Raw genomic sequence first — 17,418 nt, forward strand, 5'->3', positions numbered from 1 at the left:
ACCGTGAGTGGTTGAGGCCATTTTCCGGAATAGGTAGTGAATGAAGTGGCACGGACAGCGGTCTGTGGGGCAACGAGCAGGCTGTTTGTCCTACCGATCATGAGACTTCCAAGTTTGACTGTCTAAGCACCTTTCCAATACGAGGGACATGCAATGGAAAAGGGAGTGAACACATTATTCTTTGGCTGACCAGATTTGGTGGAGAGCGGAGGATCGTTGACATCCACATATCTCCTGGCGGCTCCAAGTTTTCCACTATCTGGCCCCACACAGGTGCTTTGGATACTTTGTGAGCTACTTTTAGTTCGTTGCTTCGGTGCTGTGACCATGCCGCTTTCGGAAGGACTGGTCTTGCTGTTCGCTGTGAGTACGATAATTGGGCTGATTCACTTCCTGCACATGTTTGTTTCTTGACGCTTCTACATAAGATACTGTTCAGCCTCCTGTTGTTACTGTTCTCTGTTCCACTGTCTGGCCAGGCGATTTGCGGAGCGTGCCGCTGGTATGAAAACATAATGGCTTCAGTTTGGTAATTGTCGTAGAGTTGAGATTAAATTATTGGGATTTTATAAATTGCTTTATGTCCAATTTGTCATTATTCGTGACGTTCTAAAAATGGGTTTTGACTGGTACGCTATGAACTAAGTTTTGAAGTCAATTTCTTCAGTTATTTGGAGCCCGCAATCTCGTGCACGGAGGTAAATCTTGTTGCATGTATTTTGATGGATTATACATGCAAATAAAGCTTGTGTTAAACATAGCTGAGGTTCATCAACCAACCGTTCACATCCTCTCCCTGTGTTTCGTGTCCCGCTCAACCATTAGGTGTTAACCGTTTCTGTCTCATGGCGTGATTTGACGCTGAACTTCTATACAGTCAGATTTAAGTGCACAAACTGTTTTGTCCGCACTGCAAGTGTGTAATCTGACGACTGAAATTTTTACTTTTTTCACTTAAAAGTTACTTCTCTGCTCATCACGATATCACTGTGTATTTTTGCCTTGGGGCGTGTACCCGCTAGTCACCTAGAAAGGAAGTGTGGTGAGCAGTGTATCGGACCTGCCCTGAGATATTTCGGGGCCGCGGGGCAGTTCGTCCAGACCAATTGTCCAAAGCATGGTCGTGTGATATCAAGCAAGTTTACTTGTTTTTCTTTTCTTTTAACGAACTCCCTTTTAGGCATGCCTGAATTATTTGTTGTATTTTAGTCACATATTCTAGTGATGTATTCTCTGCCCGTTTTGAAGACTGTTTTTATGTCATGTTATTGTAAAACGCTGTTATTTTGGAAACTCTTGAGTTTTGTGCTTAAACCTTAAGAACCCTTGAAGACATTATTTTATCGATTATCAGTAACTGTTCTTAAACTGTCTTATGTAATTGAACGGTTTTGCATTAATATGTCAAAGTCCTATTGACTTATTTGGTAAAGCTTCTTTTTTGTGAGGAATGCAAATAAAAATATTGATTAAAATGACGTTGATTACTTATTTTTTTCCGGGCCTTCCCCTCCCAGGCAGCCTTACGCCAGTAGTGGGTACCATTCTGGTGGCAGAGCGCACACGAACACGCACATGCACACACACACACACACACACACACACACTCACACACACACACACACACACACACACACACACACACACACATATGACGCTCCATTCTCTGCCAATCCTCTGACATTATTCTTGTGTCTCAGCTGGTCCCTCTGAAGACAGCCCGCTCACACCACGACTCAAGGCTCCATAACAACCTAATTCACCTGAAACTCAAAACCAAAAAACAACAAATTATGCCTAGCCACGCGCAATACAAGTATTAAGGTATATATATATAGTGTTCAGGGGTGTCTCCTACTGGGGCAGGACATGTGCAGCCAGAACAACCATTGCTCAATTGCCGTAGTCACTTGCGCTACTTTGTCTGACCCTTCTTCCACCATCTCGACAAGCACAAACAGAGGTTAATACGGGCAACCGCGAAAAACTGCATGTGCTGTGGCGTGTCATGGACCATCACGGATAGCAAAGAGTATTGGTAGTAGCACGAAAGGTCACACTGGAACAAAGCGAACATGGAATGAGGAGGGAGAATTTGAAGAACTGACGACGTTTCTGTTTCAGCTCTAATGATTGCCACCACATAGTAAATCGAATAATGAGATGGTCACAACTGATTGTGATGGAAGCATGCCATTATTTTGTATCAGTGGAACATTTTCTTTTCCACTGACCTGACAATTGATGCATATTCGACTAAGTGGATCTTGCAATTCGATGGTGTTCTGCCAATGTCATGGAACCATCTCTTTAAAATGATTCACCCGTGCGGGTGCAAATGCGATGAGCCAGACGCAAGGAAGTATTTTTTTTTATGAATGACTGTCGGAAGTTTTAGGACTTTAAACGTGTGATGTTGTCCAGGCTCTCCTCGTGGAGTGCACAACACTGGGTGAAAATGAGCATTTTAATGTCAGAGTTGTAGGGTGAAGTCACCTTCACTGATTAAGAAATGGTTAAGAAGAGTCGATATCTCAATGTACCATATGATCCATGTCTGATGAATCTACCACAATATCTTAATGGAAGTTAGTGATCAGTAGAGAGTGTATGAATGACGAGTGCACATTCCACTCGTTACACCAGGAACTCGGGTGAGATCGTAGCAGTTAGGCAAGAGCGTCTGTCTCACCATAGGTTAATATTGCAACTCCTGCACATCGTTTAGAGAGACGAAACAGATTGAAACCATGTCACCGACTGCAAAGAAGTACTGATCATAGCTAAAACCAATGACGAGACATTCAACTTGCATTCTGTAGACTCGGCTGAGAAGGGATTGTTCAAGAAAGAATGCTTCATGCTACACATAGCATGTGATAAACATGAAGTACAGTGTGCAGAAATAGATTTAAATCAGTTATAAATGAAAAACTAGGGCATCCGGCGCTGACCAGTGACAGTACAAATAAGTGATATTATAATTTCACATCGTTAGGTATTATCAGAAACAACTGGTACCATTAACAACTTTGAGTACCACTTCAGCGTTAAGTCAGACTTGACTTTCTTTGTGCAACTGTATTAAATCCAGTAACGTACGGGTGGGAGGGGATTTACGATCTATTGCCGTGAAAGGAATTATTGAAACCACAACAAGACCCAAAAATATCCCATTTCCGTGAGTCACCAAAAAGAATCGTTCCATTGGGCTGGTGCTCTACTCACACCGCATTAATACTATTATGAAGTCTGAAACCGATCGTCCTTAGACTCTAGAAGAGTTATTGCAAGACTTCCACGGGGTGAAAGCGTTCACATCTGTCGACCACTAGGGAAGTTATTGGTATGTAGAGTTTCGTCTTAAGTGCCGATAATACACTTTCTTTCAGATGCTGTTTCCAATTCAGGAAGGTGCCATTGGGCCTTATCGTCTGATTGGCTAATTACAGGTCTGAATGTCTTCATTCCAGAATATCTGTGAAAAAGTGTTGCGCTGTGTATAAAAAACATAGTAACTGCAGAGAAAACTTGGAATAGACACAAAACATGATAGTAAACCTCGTGAAGTTGAGTAATAAGCAAGTTAACTTACTGGATCATGTAAAATCATGTCGAGGAATTAAGCCAGACTCCGGAATACTTCAAGCAGTTAAGAATTGTGCTATGCCTAGGACCAAGAAAATACTTCACACTTTTGAGGTATTGGTAAACATCTACAAGAGTTCTATTGACATGAGGCGCGTCTGCCAACTTATTGCTGAGAAACCATCTTGTCATGGGACGCGGAGACACAGAGAGACTTGGCAGCACTAAAGGAACCATTGGTCAGTGGCCACCTATTCTTGATTCTCTTCCGACTCCAGCAGCTCACAGGCAGGTATAGGTATACATTTGATCCGGATAATACAATAGAATGGCGAGAAGACAATTCAAACAATTTTATTTGTGAGTCGCATATTAACAAAATATGAGCTTAACTATCCATCTACAGATCTCAAAGCACTGGCAACTGTATGAGGGTTTACGAGGTTCTATTGTTTTTGATTTGGGAGACATGCAAATATGTATTATCATCACAGAGGACTGCGAAGCTTACACATGCGTGCTCGGTGCAGTAGTCATTATCCCGCCAGGAATTTGGGTTCAGCGTTTTTTTTTATATTTCCTAAAAGCATAACTGACTGGTGGACATTCTGTTATGTACTCTCTCAGAATTAATACTCGACGACATCGGAGAACATCATGAGAATGTGTTTTTAACCGGATATCTAAAATTAGTGTCCTTCAATAATTTCTTTGGAGTTCCTCTGGCATCTCTACGGAACAGGACAAAAATATTATGGAATAAAAGATGAGACAGAAAGACAAGAATGAAATCATGATGCAAAATCATTATTAATTTTAATAAAAAATGGGGTAAAATTCAGGAAACAAACTCCAATACACGACAACTGGTTGTTGTGCAGGCAGGGAGCTTTATTAACTAATTAATATAACCAGAATGAGATTTTCACTCTGCAGCGGAGTGTGCGCTGATATGAAACTTCCTGGCGGATTAAAACTGTGTGCCCGACCGAGACTCGAACTCGGGACCTTTGCCTTTCGCGGGCAAGTGCACTTGCCCGTGAAAGGAAAAGGTCCCGAGTTCGAGTCTCGGTCGGGCACACAGTTTTAATCTGCCAGGAAGTTTCATAATTAATATAGCATTTGTACCTTAGCTCTGCACATTTGAGTGCAAATAGGTGGTTAGAGGTTGAGAGAGTTCGCGACCACATTTTCATTTGTTCCTGTAATAAGGTCGAGTGGTCAGCAATGTGTGCCTTTGACAGTGAACTGGTCTGGAGTGCTACCTGCAGAGCGTTTCCTGTGATTTTCCTGAAATATATGGGGGAGTAAGTAAAGGGATATCAGACAATTGGTCCAAGTTTAGGTCTCGAGAATGGCAAACTCTGCATCAATGGAGAAAGGTCACTCCCATATTTACAACTCCTTATCACTCTGAATCTAACTAAACGGAAAGGATAACATGTAGACTAGGGAAGTTCTGGCAGTATATTCTAACGCTAAACATAAAACTGGGACGTCTTCTTGGCTGATTTCCATTAAGTCATGAAAGGTTTATCACAAGAATAACCACCATGCACCCGTGCTCATCTTAAAAAATAAGTGTCCTATGAATAAAGTTAGTGAAGTTGTCTACTCTATAAATCGCTAGTGTAGTAAAGCACGCTCATATCATGTGGATGGCAACTGAAAGTATTAGGATTGTTGCAGAACGAAAGAAAGCGAACTGGAAAGATAAACTTCGAGATATACACCTGTGTGTTGGTGACGAAGTGGTTATTGAAGCTCATCTCCTGTCAAACCACAGACAGTTCCACTGCAGTAAGTTTTTTAATGTGTATTGTTGTGTATTTAGGTTATGCAGGGTCCTGCAGCAAACCTCAGTCGACGTGGAATCCTTATGCACAAAGACATTTTGGCATTAACCACATATCGAAAGTTCAGACGTTCGTAGTTAAGTACAAACTCTGTTTACTGGGATTGTTTTGATAGTGGCAGTGTAGTGTGATGGACAAGGAGGATTAATGGTTGCATCAGGGCGTGAGCTACTATGGAAGGAATCTTCATGTAGAAGCAGGGAAGAAGACGGATCCGTTGTATGAGTTATGAACTATGTACGAAGAGCGGTATTGCAGATGAAATAATGGGAAGAAAATGCCAAGTGCCAAAGAGTGCACTGAGCAAAGTTTTGAGTACTTGAAACTGAATGCAGAGGTAAGTATCTCCATGTGGATGCGGAGGTAAGGTTGGTGATGTAATTGTTGTCTGCACGAGTACAGATAATTCTATGATTAAGCTGTCGTATGCAGACCCAGACCTGCAATAATGAAATCGTAAGACAGACAGAGAGAGAGAGAGAGAGAGAGAGAGAGAGAGAGAGAGAGAGACAGAGAGAGAGAGAGAGAACTGCAAGAGTGTAGCCAACTGGTTTGTGTCTATCTCCAACCAGGTGCGTGTCAGAATTTTCGTTAATGATAAGATTTTGCATTTCAATGTACTGTTTCATGAGAAGTCTAACCATGTCGAACCATATGTGTGTAGTTCCAGTGTATATTCACAATGTCCAGGAAGTGGATTCAGTCAAAAAGAAGAGAGACCACGAAAGGGCTGCACAGCGGAAGTTTTCATTTTTGCTTGTCGCATGTAAATATTACCCCGACGGTAACAAACTCGCTTTAGCTCGTAGACGGAGATCTGTAGGACGTCGTCTTGTATATAAGTGAATGAAATTTGCACGTGACTGTTTGTAAGGACGGCTCAAGTGTAAACAGAGTGAGAACATATAGTACTAGGCAATTCTACATCGACGTGTTTCATTGAGAAGAGAAAGAATTAGATAGTATATTGGCATGTGCCATTCGTAATGGAGTGCATGTTTGATGAAGTCAGGGTACGCACTTTATAAGAAACTCCAAGAACCCATCCCATATCCTGAAGATGTCCGCGTTTTTCATAACGTGAAAAAGTAACTGAAAGGAATACGCAATGTGACGAACAGAAGTCACAATTTTTTCAAAGACAATAACCAAGCAGAAGTCGCCACGATTCAGGATGGTCCTGTGGACATTACAAAAGGCGGCTCATGGTTCTTAATATCGTGTGTGATCACCATGGATGGCAGTATATGCTCTGCAACGTGCTCCCATGCTGACAGACAGTTGGTAAGGAGTTCTGTGGAAGAGCTCTCCATTCCTCCACGAGTGGCTTTACAAGGTTTAGAATTGCTGGATAGTCGTTGGTGGACGTTCTGCAATATCTCTCCCAACGTACCTCAGACGTGCACGATGGGACTTAAGTGGGAGGAGCAGACAGGCCAGTCCATTCGCCAAGTGTCCTCGCTTTCCTAGCGACCCCCCCAAGACCGCAGTTCGATGCGGACGCGAATTGCCATCGAGAAAAATTAAGTCAGCGTCAGATGCAGTCGTGGAAAAACGCACATGGGGAAAGAACTCAGTGTCACTATGATACGGTCTGATGAGTGTACAGTACGCAAATGCAACATTATCCCTCCCCACACCATAACACCAAAACGATCATGTTCTAATATGGTCCTGAGTGAACTATGTAGGCTACACCAATAAAGGCAAGACGTGGGAGCACGTGTTTAGAGTCACTTTACATAGCATCCAGTAAACCTTCACAAATCGCGGTGACATCAGAGTGATTCTCTTTCAGTAAAAGTGTCATTTCTAGTCGTCTCATAGCGTATTTTTTGTCAACTTCTGTACTACACAGTGACAGTTACTTCTATGTATGCTCTGAACCGTGAATTTACATTCAAAATCTTTTCTTAAAGAATTTACTTTATTAATTAGCGATTCATCAAGAACATTAACACATTTAATCACACTAGGTGAGCCTGCAAGTAGTTGCAAGGGAGTAACTAATGAAAATGAAACTACCTTTAACAAATGGGAATTTTATTCATAAATGCCTTTTCAAAATCAGATTTAAAATTAATAAGCAGAAAAGCACCCTCGAAATATCAAGTTACAATTTTATTTAGAGGGAGAAAGAACAATATCGACAATATGAGCCTTCGGGCTGAGAAGCTTGCCGCTCCCTTTCAACACGGACGTAGTCACGACCGCTCACTACAACCTCTGGAAGACTACACAGGTGCAAATCCGTAACACACCAGATTACTTAAAACATAAAATTTTAACAACTTACACAAACACATTAACTATGCACCTCGTAAGAGGGATAGAAATGGTACAAACACTCAAACTAAGAAATTATTTGCCACTGAAAGTGGAATTTGTTTTTGAAAGGACTCTTACAGGGGAAGGGTGACAACTTTATAAAAATGACTATTTAATTAAAACACATGAAATTCAGACTTACATAAAACGTACAACATGCTCCACATTACACATATACCGCCTCGCAAGATGATAGGCAAGATAAAAACATATTTCAGGAGTTCGGCCTTTACACCTTAATTCTATAAATTCGTTAACACCGAATCGGACAAACATGACAGAGGCAGCTATTAGCGTATGGCAGATTGACAGGGGGATTACTGAACAACCCGAACTGCAGATTTCTCTAACCCTCCCCAACTCCACAAGAAAAAAAAAAAAAAAAAAAAGAAAAAAGAAAAAAAAACAGAGCACCCAATTCACAAATAAACACCTTTACGCGGGTGGGCAAATGGAGAAGAATGGTGGGACGACCCCAAAACAAAGCGGCTGCTGACCTCACCAAGAAAACAAGTAGAATTTAACAAGTAAATGAAACAACATATCTCCAATCAGTTTACTTCTAATAAACTGCGATTTCTGGCGAAGACCTGGCGCAGCACCCCAAACGCTCTCCCGAACCGTTCGCTGGCAGCCGCTTCAACGGACGCAGGGAGGGGCGCCGATCTCTCGTCTCATGGCGTCGCATCTCGCCCCAGCCAGCCTGATGTCGTGGTTTGACTCCTGTTGCTCTCGTGTCAGCCGCAAAGCCACTACCCCTTTCTATACGGCGCGGCACATTGGACTCACGTGGAGACCTCACATGCGCTGAAGCTAAAGGCAGACAAGTCATCTCGTGTCTCAGTGGGCAACCGACCACCGACCGAGCCAACCGCCAATGACCGTTGCCCGAGCAACTCGAGCACACTGGCGGCCTAACGCGCAGACTCAGATGCAGGAACTCAGCCCCGACCAGGCGACCACTAGCTGAGTTCTGTTACTGGTGGAGTGGCAAGACTCTCATTTTCTGGCTTAAACTTTGATCCAAACAACAGACATACTCGCACTCCGACGACAGACAGACACTAACTGCCGCACAAATGCGAACGAGAGACACACCAGCAACTGGTGACGCGAGACTGACCTAGCCTCACCCGGACTGACAGACTGACCAACTGCTGAGCTGATAGCGTCCCTTAAATGCACGTGAACAGGCAACCTTTCCGCTTTCCCACCAGAGGGAGACACCAAAGCTGCGATTGCCACAGTGGCGCCACCGCCAGAAACGGAAGGCGACTGATTTACACTACACACTGCAGCGCGCTCTTCAAAATAGAAAATTTATACCACGGCTTATACTCCTTGTTTCATCGTGGTATGTTAGTTGACAGTGGCACAACATGCGAAAGCTACTGCCCTCCGGAAGGTTTGCTCACCAGTGAGTTAACGTTTTGTCTCCGAAGCATCTTTGTTTGAAAGTTCGTGAAAAATTCTTATCGGATGGAATATGGGAAAAAATGATTTCACCTTCACGAAGTGATAAATACCATTCTATGCCGTGAATTATCTGTTGATATAGGAACCAGTAATAAGACAATACTGTCCTGCACCAAATTTCATTAATCTCTATGTATAGGGTCTCACAAACATTCCTCACACCCCGACTAAGAAATTATATTATATCAACAAAGGTCTGGAAATGCTTTGTTTCCATCTTACGACTCATTTTCTCCAACTCATTAATCGTAGGAAACATACACGAACAGTACTTTACCAGCATAGCGCATACAACTCTTTCTCACAGGAGATGTTCAATATGCTCCCCGTGAGCACTGACACTTGCAACAACATGCCGTCGTAGGCTGTCGGATGTGCTGATGTATTCCTAGAATATAGCTTATGGTTTCACGGCCTCTATAGTACTGGCACGGAGACTCTGAACATGCCCTCACAAATGAAAGTGCAGTGGGTTTAGATCCGGAAATCGTGAAGGCTAGGGAACTGATTCATCTCTACCTACCTATTTGTCACAGAATATATTATTTAGAAGCAGAAGGACATTAGCTCTAAACTGAGGAGATGCTCCATCGTGCATGAAATACATACTTTGTCGCGCAGCTACAGGCACATCTGCCAACGGGTAAGGCAAAACATCCTTACGAAATCATGATAACTCTCTCCGTTGAGCCAGGGTGGAAGAAAGGGAGGCTCTACCAAACAGTCACCAACAATGCCGGCCTAACAAAATATTTGTCGAGGACTTGCTACAACAGTTGCCTGAAGATAGACGTCTGCCATATACGACGATTGTGAAAATTTACAATTCGATATCGTTGAAATGGCACTTCATTTATGAACAGCATCATTGCACTACAATTAGGTTCGACAGTTTGTTGAATAAACAATTCGCAGAACAGTACCCGTGCAGGAAAATTAGCTGGTGATAGTGCCTGCACACGCTGTAAATGGTATGGATACAACTGGTCCTGCTGTTACACTCGCCACACAGTCATGTGATCAACATTCAGTGTTGCAGATACACGTCTTGTTCCGACACTGGGGTCGTCGTCAACCGCATGAAGAACTGTCCCTTCCCCTTGCGGTGTCCCGATCCGTCAAGGTCTCCCTCGGTGTCGAGTATCATATTTAAATGCCCCATATTCTCTAAGACGACGCTCAATGGCTTCTAACGTTCCCGTGTTGGGGCAGCTTCAACCTAGAAATCTTTCCCAAAACACATGCTCAGCGTGAGGGCCATTGATCTCAGCTAATCAACTAGGCATCTGCCATGAATGTACTTGTGTACACTGCCATTGCACTACCCAAGCCTGTTATTACCTCCATGTAGTAATGTGTGCCGTTTCAACTGCTAGCTGGAACAGTTGATGTTACCTATAACCAATCAATGTCCACCCCCGGTAGCTGAGTGGTCAGCTCGACAGAATGTCAATCCTAAGGGGTGAGTGTGGTAACGTGGAGAGAGTAGGAAGGACGGGTATATGGACAAAGGAGGGGCAGGAAGAGATAGGTACAATAAGTGGTGGCGCCGATGGACAGAGACAGGGGAAGGGAAAATGGGCAGAGAGAGAGGGGATAGGAGGAGATGGACAGAGAAAGGAAAGAGGAGAACAGAGACAGAGCAAGGAAGAAATATGCCGAGAGGGGGACGAATAGATAAACAGAAACAGGGGATGAAATTGACAGAGAAAGGGAAGAGGAAAAGAGTAAGAGGAGAGAGGAGGAGATGGAAACGTATTGGTACAAAATGTTCAAACGTGAGTGTGATCCTAGACTTACACACTAGTTAAACTAACTTAAACTAACTGATGCTAATAACAACACACGCACCCATGCCCGAGGAAAGAGTAGAACCTACGGCGGGAGTGGCCGAGCAGTCCATGACAGGATGCCTCAAACCGCGTGGCCACTCCGCGCAGCACACGTAGTGGGTGCTGGAAGAAGTGAACAGAGAGAGATGATGGTGGAGCTAGATAGAGTGGAGGTAAAGGAAGAGATAGACAGAGACGGAAAGGAGGACGAGATGGACTAATAGATTATTAGAATAAGTACATATCTGCGTAACGCCGGGTACTCATCTGGCAGCCGGCCGAGGGGGCCGAGCAGTTCTAGGCGCTACAGTCTGGAACCGCGCGACCGCTAGGGTCGCAGGTTCGAATCCTGCCTCGGGCATGGTGTGATGTCCTTAGGTTAGTTAGGTTTAAGTAGTTCTAAGTTGTAGAGGACTGATGACCTCAGAAATTAAGTCCCATAGTGCTGAGAGCCACTTGAACCATTTTTTGAATCACCTAGTATTTAAAACAGTAAATAACAAGTAAATAGGTTACACAAGTATAAGAATGCCTTTCCCCAAACACAAAAACCTATAAACTACTACATTAATACAAAAAGAAGCACCAGCACTAATCTCAGGATCAAATATTGTACGGCAATGACAGCTCTAAACGTTACGGATATATATTTAAGTCCTCATGTGAAATACTCGACACTTAGTTTTGTCGTCTTTCTTTTCTCTGACACAGAAACCGTAGAAAGCTCTTTTCCTTTTTCCGACATGGAATGCACGATACGTTTTTACGTTCGTTTTATTTCTTCTAACACATAATACGTGATACATTATTACATGGATACAACACAATTTGCGACCGGCGCCCTGTCTGTGGTGTGCGCCGGCCATAGCAGCGGCTGTAGCGTTTTCTTCTAGCCGCAGCTGTTACAAACGGAACTCGGGACTCATTTGATCAGACCGCTGTTTTCCAGTTGGCTAGGTTCCAACCGATATGGACATGAATCCAGATGGAGCGCAGCAGACAACTTCTTAACATTAAATTTCGCCGCACTGTCCTAACGGATACGTTCTTCATACGTCCCGTATAGATTTCTGTGGTTTCTTGTCTGTTAGCCTGACAACTCTACGCAAACGCTACTGCTCTCCGTCATTAATTGAAGGACGTCGGCCACTGCGATGCGAGTGGTGAGAGATAATGACCGCAATTTGCTATTGTCGGTACACACTTGACATTGTGGATGTCCGATACTGAGTTTCCTAACCGTTTCCGAAGAGGAATGTCCCACTCGTTTAGTTCCATTTACTATTCCGCTTTCAAAGTGTGTTAACTGGCATCGTGTGACCACAATCACTCCAGACACCTTTTCACATTAATCATCTGGATATAGATGACAGTTCCGCCAATGTACTGCCCTTTTACACGTTGTATAAGAGATACTGACGTTATCTATATGCGCGCACATCGCTAACCCATGACTTCTGTTACATGAGTGTACAGGGTATCTAAATTCTTCCTTCGATTAGTCTACGTTCTGACGTATCTTTTAACTCTTCAACCGTAACTCCTTGGAATGGACGTCATGTTTTGCTATATTATCTTTTTTTTTTAAGCTGTTCCCTGACCTTCACCGTTTTATTACCTATTTCCGCTTTTATTTCTGTTCTCTTGTCGGCTATACTATAAGTAATTTCTTTAACTTTTGTATGGTTAAAATGGCTCAAATGGCTCTGAGCACTATGGGACTCAACTGCTGAGGTCATAAGTCCCCTAGAACTTAGAACTACTAAAACCTAACTAACCTAAGGACAACACACACATCCATGCCCGAGGCAGGATTCGAACCTGCGACCGTAGCGGTCGCGCGGTTCCAGACTGTAGCGCCAGAACCGCTCGGCCACCAGCGGCCGGCTTTGTATGGTTACCTGCTAGACTGTCCCTCATGCCATACATCCCTTCCCTCACCTCATTTGTTATCTAACAATGTAGACATTGCTTCTGTTTCATCTGACATTTATTTCATTAGACGACATAAGCCACATTAATGGCCCTGTGTTTCCGTACGAACAGTTATAACTGTATATTAGTATCGAAGAATTATCTCCCCCAAAAATTAGTTACAACTACTAAGCTAAACAATATTCCTCACAATTACTGTCTATGGTCGCTCCTCGTCCTCGACTCACAGAAGGCGCCATTAATTGTCACATTATAATTCATGAACAAAAATATCTGTCAGTCAGTATGAGTCAACAAGTATTTCTACTTTGGTAAAATAACAGCAAATGTGAGCGCTGATGAATGTAGCAGGGACGTGACAGTGGGATGGAGCCACTGCGGTGTGTTGTCAAAAATTAATCTAGCACCAGGAACTGTGTCGCCACCGATTTGAAGGGTCAATTTCAGTTGGCCGTCTATTAAGCTCGCCGAACTCGAATTAATAGCGCTTTTTCGACAAAGAAATCTCTTTCCCCTAAATAATTTCCTCTTCTTTTTGTTGTCTTCAGCTTCATCTTTGTGTCTGTGCCTAGAATCTTTGTCTTCGTACTTGTAACTTCTTTCTTCCAGATGATCGTTTTTATAGATTTGGTCGTTCTTTCCCTTTTTGTGCTCATTATTCCCTCATCTACGTATGGGAGCTACTTAAAGTGCTATGACGCACGAACGTAGCACCAGGATAACCGTGTGTCAGCCTGATTTAGCCTCCATCGTTCAAATGTAAATAGCGTTGCTAAATATATGTATCGTCTTAAGACTTTGTTTCTGAAGTATTTTGGGTTGCAAATTCGTCTAAAATACTTATTAATCCGTAAAGAACAGAAACTATCTTGTCTTCATCTAGTAATAAACTCTGATTATGAAGATCGGTAATGTTGGGTAGCTGATTATATACTGCTATAGGAAACACAGGTAATACTGTGTTTAGATCTTTGATTCTGAATTAAGTTCAGTACGGTCACTTTTAAATAATTAGATATTATAATTTTCGATGACAGACCGTTTATTGCTTCCTTCCTTTCAGAAATTATCGAATAATTTTTTGTAAAATATATTTATTGTTCAAATGGCTCTGAGCACTATGCGACCTAACTTCTGAGGTCATCAGTCGCCTAGAACTTAGAACTAATTAAACCTAACGAACCTAAGGACATCACACACATCCATACCCGAGGCAGGATTCGAACCTGCGACCGTAGCGGTCGCTCGGCTCCAGACTGTAGTGCCTAGAACCACACGGCCACTCCGGCCGGCAATTTTATTGTAATATTTCAATAACTGAGTTCAGTTAACTATTGCACTTTCTTTTCGTACTTGCTCTATTGTTTTCATTTCGATGATCAGCGCCTTGTGTACTAATCTTTCCGCAGAGATAGAGAAAAATAGGATTTAAGAAAGGATCTTCAATTAAATGCACCACACATACAAATTTATATACATACATTTTCTGCAAATCAAAGAAATTGAGTGCACATCGCAATATACAAGAGTTCCCACTTGATAAAACTTTACTTCACTCGACATATATCTGAAGGCAAGTGTGACTATAGCAGAACTCATCACATACTGCTAAGATAGTTTGTGTATCTAAACTTTAACAGAGAACTAGGGATCTATGACAAAGAATGGGGAAGATCCGTGGAGCCCGATGTAGGCTACAACACAATGGTGTCCAGCGAGTCAGTAAAATCTGTGTATTGTGGCCAGAAGATCTCTTTGCATGCGCCTAGTTTCCACGTTGCGCACGTGTCAAATAAAAAAAGAAATTCAGCCAGGAAATTTGTAGGTTTTTGCAAAAGTTAAAAAGTCGAAATTGTTTAACATGCCTAAAAAATAAATTATAAAACGCCCTTCACCGTATATCAGGAAGGTCTCAGATGTACACAGTGCTACATCGTCAGATGATGTACCACCACATTACCACCACGTGCACGTTAGTAATTTATTGTCTTGATTACATATTGGCAAACAAACAACGGGAGAGATACAAGGAAAACGAATCTCGGCGGCGAGGGAGTGTCAGCATGGCACATCGTGGATGCCAATCCAAATATATTACAGTTAGGTTTCTGCTTTAGCCACTAGCTATCTTTATTTAAGTAACCTATCTTACGAACTTCTACGTGCCGATAGATTTCCAGCGATTTTCGAGGAACCATGATTCTTGTCAAACATTTCTCAGACATTTATTTCAATTCCTTCGTAAATTAATGCAGTAGGCAGTTTAATAGACGCGAGGGATTAGCCGAGTGGTCTTCGGCGCTGCAGTCATGGACTGGCGGCTGGTCCCGGCGGAGGTTCGAGTCCTCCCTCGGGCATGGGTGTGTCTGTTTGCCCTTAGCATAATTTAGGTTGAGTAGTGTGTAAGCTTAGGGACTGATGACCTTAGCAGTTAAGTCCCATAAGGTTTCACACACATTTGAACATTTTTTTTTTGAGCAGTTTAATAGCGTTCTACTTCGAAGTGAACTTTGATTAGTATCAAATATATATTTTAATATTAATTCGATAATGAGAACCTACCTCCAACACATTACCAAAAGCTGCTTAACAATCTGCCTACGTTGTATAGACTTAAGAAGGACACTCGGCATCTATACTTCGCCTAAACGCCAACATTCCCCATCGTTACTTAAGAGGTCAGTCAATGCCTTTATTATATTACACTATACAGTGAGATAAACACTAAACAGCTACTTTCTATGACAGAAGTAAACACTGTTGGGCAGTACCATAAAGCATTATATTATTTAAAGTCCCATGATACTTAACTGACGGCAGAGTTTTTAACAATTACAAACATTAAACGACACAAAGTTGTATTACCTGATTACAATTAATTAATAACTGATGTGGATGGAATTAACCCTTTAAGCGCAGAAATGACTATAATACATATTCAGTTTCTGATACAGTTCAGAATGTTAGCTTTGAAAAGCTATATGAAGCGAAATTTGCACTCAATACGTTTATAAAGCTTGGTGGAAACACGTCGTTAACACACCTATCTTGTTCTCTTTAGGTGCTGTCCTATACAATAATATTCTGAAGAAATTAATCTTTGAGGAAGAGACTTGCTGTGCATAAGCTTGATTCGCAAAGTCAGCATGTGCTGTCAGGGTACTATCACATTGCATGTACTTACAGTGGCTCTCTAAGGAAATAAGACATACTGTAGACATAATTCCCAAAACGAAGTTTGGTGATTTCTGTCCTAGCATCATCACATTAAACACACGAACTACTGTGTTCTTCTGTATTTTTGGCATACGGCGAGAGTGATGTGTAATGCTACAGAAATTTTCAACTCTTCCATTAAGATGTCGTAAAATGCCTATGCTGAGCAAAGTTTATATTGGTAAGCAGCATAAATTTTGTAGATACCATTTTGTAACTTGTGGTACATGCATGCAGCGTAAAAAGCAGAAAGAGTTACTAAATACTGTATGCACGTGGCTGTGAATAGGTTACATGCATCGATGTATAAATGTGAACTTGTGATTATTGCTTGTAGCCTCATACTTTCAACACAGTTATGAAATGTCATACTAATTGTTTCCAGTACGTGTAACTACTAATTTTCAGAATAATTGTATTGTGCGAAGTACCTGTAGTTATCTTACGTGCAGTATAGAATGTATTTAAATCAGTTCAGGATGGATCCTATAACTAATAAATACGACCAATAGATTTTCAACCTATAATAAATTGCTGTTGCTACTTCATTATTACTTGTTAGGTATGCAACCATTTGCAATCCCTACATACCTGCTCAGCAAAATGAGGGCTAGAAGCCTCTCAATCCTCGAACCATCTGATCGCTCGCCCTAGTCTCTGTCTCTCTCTCCCTCTCCCTCCCTCTCTCTCCCTCTCTCTGTGTGTGTGTGTGTGTGTGTGTGTGTGTGTGTGTGTGTGTGTGCGTGTGCGTGCGCGCTCGCTCGCGCTCGGCGGCCAGCCCTGTCGCTTCCCCAAGACAAAGGGGAGGCGGCCCCAGGCAGCCTGTGCCAGAGACTTCCTCCCCCACGTCTCATCTAAAAGCGATCTCAGAGTCACTGAATGTTTTCATGATTCACTTAGCATCTCCGGTGCCGCAGTCCCCACCAGCCTTCACGCTTCCTCTTTTCGGAAAACATTGGCCTTCTAGAATACGAGAGCATCACAGAGTTCATTTCGCAGAACAGTGCGCCAGCGTTCATTAACACGTAGGCTCTTCTTTGGTGCACGCTGCCCTAGTTGCTGTCACTTTGGGGAGGTGACGCTTCTGTGACTTAACACGCTGTTAGCGGAACTAAAGATCAGAGAGTAGATAAAACAGAAACTTTGCTCACGCCATATGAATACATAAACAATGTGCTAAAAGAAAT

The sequence above is a fragment of the Schistocerca nitens genome, chromosome 1 (assembly GCF_023898315.1).
Source record: "Schistocerca nitens isolate TAMUIC-IGC-003100 chromosome 1, iqSchNite1.1, whole genome shotgun sequence".
In the NCBI taxonomy this organism is placed as follows: Eukaryota; Metazoa; Arthropoda; class Insecta; order Orthoptera; family Acrididae; genus Schistocerca; species Schistocerca nitens.